Genomic DNA, 4,598 nt, shown 5'->3' with positions numbered 1-4,598 from the left:
AAAAAAAAACAAAAAATTTTTTTTTAAACTTTAATGCAATACGCATCGTGTAGCATACGGAATTTGAACAAAAAATTTTTTTCGATAAATGGGAGCAGTTTGAAAATTTTGTGTTGTTTTTAGCCCTGAATTTGTTATTTAAAACATTCATAAAAGTTGTAAAACTTAATATATCAAAAAATCCGTATGCTACACGATAGATAATATCGTAAAGAAGATACCATATAAATTTCAAATTAATCGGTTGGATAGTTTCCGAGATAATCGTGACACCGTTTCAAAAAATACAGTTTCGAGTAAAACGGAAAATAAAATAAAATTGTATTAAAACCTTAAAAATCGATTTTTTTTTTGCTTTACCTTTTTAGTCCGTAATTCCAGGGCCATACACGACTCCTTCAATGGCGGCAGTAATGTCCGCTGACTCTTTTTGAGCAGCTCTTCTTAGTTTTCGGGCATTTTTTGTGGCTTCTTGGGCTCGGATATCGGCGATAGTTATGCGAGCCTTGTCTTGTTCTTCGCACATTCGTTGCGCGTTCGGTCCAATTTTTAAATTTAACTGTTGCATGATTAATAAAACATTTTCGTAACCATCGTTGAATACGCTGCATGCAATATACGTTGCAATTTCGACGATTTTTGCACCGCTGGAAGTAACTTTTGGTGCCATTGACCAAATAACTGAATTCACGCTCTCATTGTTGTTCTGCGTGAATCCACCTAAACAACGCTCCAACAAATCATCATTGCTTAAGGTTTCATAAATTGGTTTAATTGCATCTTGAACGTCAGTTGAAAGAGGAGATGCATGGTTGTAATTTTTCAAAGATCCAGAAGCCTTTGCCTTTTGCCAGGTACACCAGGAGTCTTCACCGGAAGGACACAGATGATGCTGTGGTTTATCGTTGGTTGAAATTTTGTGTAAAAATGTTGCCCAAATAGCATTTTTCATTTCTCCTTTCGACTCACTGTGTCTTCTAATAGCAAGACCATAATAAACAGTCAGTTCGTCAATCAGTTTGGCAGTTAGTTTGCCCCTGCCACCAAGGCCTTTCTTATCTTTTTTTACTTTACGCAAATGTGTTCCCATGCGTTTTTGGACATGTCCAATACATTCCTTTTTCTTTATTTCGGTATCACCATACGGTTTCGAGTTCACCACACTTTTATAAGTCTTAGAGGCGAAGCGGCAGTGACTACCTGCGACCCTCTGTCCGAAATCCGCTCGGTCACGCTGCCACCGTAACGCGCATAACTTTCTCTATATTTGAAATATTTTTACCGGTCCAATCTTAAAATGTTCCTGACATTTCAGGCTTCAAAATAATGCAAAAAAAAACAAAATCCATTTTTTGAAAATTTCAGGGTGGCGTAACCCCTTAATACTTCTACAAATATAGGATCACCCGTATAATCCGGCGGTAACACCTGAATTCGAGCTGCATGTTTGACCACTCCGGAGACAGTGGCGCCGATCCCGGAAATCGACGCCGAACACTCCGATCGAGGTACCCGCAATAGTTGGGAGCCCCTTTCGGAAAGTAACGAACACTCCGATCCCGAATCAATTATGGCTCGTAAACATTGTTCGTTTCCCGCAGTTGTGCGCACTCGCACCCACGCAGTAGCAATTAGAGCGGCTCTATTTAATTGAGAATTCAAGCAACCCGAATGCGCGGTAGAGAATGTAGGTGCATTGGGATTTAATTTAGGAGTCATCACTGAACTGCACTCAGGTGCAGTTTTATCTATTAGATTATTGCGAGCATCCAATTGCGGCTGCGCAAGTGCTTCATGTAACAATGAATTATGCCTCTTCTTACAATTAGTACAGCTACTTCTACGCTTGCAGGTCGACGGAATGTGACCTTTACTAAGGCAATTGAAGCAAAGACGTTGCGATTTAACGAAATCTAGGCGGCCCGCTGCATTTAAGGATTTAAACTTTGAGCAACTTGCAACCGAATGTGCTTGGGAGCATAAGTAACATGTTAGTGAAGCCGTACTTACATGAGTTGTAAGCTTCGATTCAACGTTCTTGCTTTTACCGCCCTTAGATAAAGGTACGTCGGAAGACAATGTAATGCCCGATTTAGCTTGTGCGACCGATAACGCATGAACCTTATTTTTTAAAAAGGTTTCTAGCTCATGATACGCGGGAAAATTATCTCGTTTACCAATCGATTCCTCCCAATGTTTACGTATTTGAGGATCGACTCGAAGCAGAGTCATTACCACCAAAATAGAATCTGCAGTAAACTGCCCAATATTTTCTAACGACATGACAATTTCTCTAGTCTGCGCGATCAAGGACTCTAAAGCAGAAGCATTTTCTCCCGAAACAGGTTTTAATTTAAGCATTCGAAAAATCAGAGAAAATGTCATAATTTGAATGTCCTGATAATGATCCGAAATAATTTTCCACGCGGTTGTAAAATTAGCATCCGTAACAGCGATATTTTTTATCAACGCCAAGGCTGAACCAGAGAGGCTGGTTTTCAAATAATATAATTTTTGTACATTTGTTAAGGTAGGCTCACGTAATACAAGCGCTTCAAACAGGTCCTTGAACTGAGTCCAGTCCTTGTAATCACCATCGAACATGGGAAGCGCAATCTTCTCTAAGTTGCATCGCTGCGGAGTGGGCTGAAATGTACTGGTAGTGGTGGAGAATGAAGTAGATGAGACTGCGGCCAACTTGTCCTGCAGGGTTGTCAAGAAGTCGATCACCTCCAAATATCTTGATTCGGCGATGCCAAATTCATCAGCACTAATATAATGAGTCACCTCATCGTCTGTTTGGATTATAAGGTCATTGTGAATCTTACGACAATTTTCAAAAAATGTTCCCATCGACTGGAGTTTCCTTTCAATCGTCGTTGGCGACGGAGAAGTGGGTAATTTATTCACAGATGAACACATACGGTAGAAAGAATCCAAATTTGACCTTTGCACATTCAACAGTGGATTAATTGCACCCTGCGTTCTAGTCCGAGGACCTTTCGACTTGTCAGTCTCTCCCATTTCTCCCAATTAAATTCCAAATCCTAAGTCAGCTTACTGTTCCGTTTATTCACTGCAATACAATGCTGTATATGGTTAGGCTGACTCTCCTTCCGGTCGTCAACACGAATGGAGAATTGTTGGCAAACAGTCACGCGGTGTCGCTAAACTGCCAGCAAAGGGTGGGGCCGTACACGGTCATCTACGAAGCGATTCGAATTTATGATCAATATCTATTCACGCTTCTTGAAAATTCGATGACGTCACGAGCTTGCTTTCGTGAACGAAAACGGCGGGTAGCGTCCGACGCGATTCCTTTCTATAAAGCAGCCAACGCTATTGCACACGTGGCATTATAGCAATTAATCCCCTTATTCCAATATTTTTTATCGCAGATTAGATAGGATTAACCATCACGAAATCCGGCTCGAAGGACCAAATGTTGAACGCAGAATTCAAAAGGCATCGATAAGTCGCACTAATGCGGGATGCCTATGGCGTTCCGATATTTGCCTGGTCCGTGATGAAGTACCTGCGTAGATCACTACTACGACTAATCGCGATTATTAAGCACGAAAGGTGGATGAATGAATGTCCGAATATATCAATCTCGTACACTTTATTTACTTCATTCGTTCCACAAGCCACGCACTACAAAATGACTACCGTAATGCGGTAGAACGCGCTCGAGAGAAGCGTACACGCTCCTTCGATAGTGGCAGCTAGACTCCCTCTCTCAGCCACGAAAACGAACAACGGAGTCGAGCCCGATCACGAGGCGTTATGTGGGCAATCACGCGGTCTCCTAATGGCGAAACGCAAATATATACACGAGGGAAGACTATTATTGAATACACACATATGCTGCGACAACGGTATTTCGAATACAATTACAATCTGCGTGGCCAACCAAGGCTAATATTTTCGAAATCCAAACAATTATTGTCTTATAATATTTAAAATACAATATTTAAAATATACTTATTAATATATACTCAAAATGTATATTTGTATAGATCTTAAATTTGAATAATAATTGGCGATTATCTTTTAGGTTTATCGTAGAACAATACTCGGAATTGAACCAGCAATATTATCAAATAGAATTAGAATCGCAAGAGATTTTTGAGTTTGAGTAGACTTTTGAGTCTTTTTTCAAGAGAAGATTGGCACAAGAGACAGTGGTATAGATAAACATATAATAATAAACGTATATACTAAGAATAATTATAACAGTGGTAAATTTCTCTCTAATTGTTGTCGCAACTGTATAATAAAAGTGGAATTCATTTCCATAAAGTTTGAGAGATTCTAAATTTATATTGTCGAAAGTATTTCTATAAGCCAGTGCTTGAGATTAGTTTATGTTACGAATTCATTTGGGGTAATTACCTCTCCTTAGAGATAAGAGCGCGCGACACTCATTTGTGTCGTCTACTTTGGCTCGCTAAGAAAAAAAAATTTAATGAATATATTTGATTATTTTATTACTACTTGGTAGTTATTTATTTTTTCAATATTAGAAAGTGGCTCAATGTTAAGAAGGTTAAGTAAAAAGGAGCATACAGCCACGCTAGAGATGTTAAAAAGTTATA

The sequence above is a fragment of the Trachymyrmex septentrionalis genome, unplaced genomic scaffold (assembly GCF_001594115.1).
Source record: "Trachymyrmex septentrionalis isolate Tsep2-gDNA-1 unplaced genomic scaffold, Tsep1.0 scaffold446, whole genome shotgun sequence".
In the NCBI taxonomy this organism is placed as follows: domain Eukaryota; kingdom Metazoa; phylum Arthropoda; class Insecta; order Hymenoptera; family Formicidae; genus Trachymyrmex; species Trachymyrmex septentrionalis.
Note: the sequence above shows the minus strand (reverse complement) of the source record.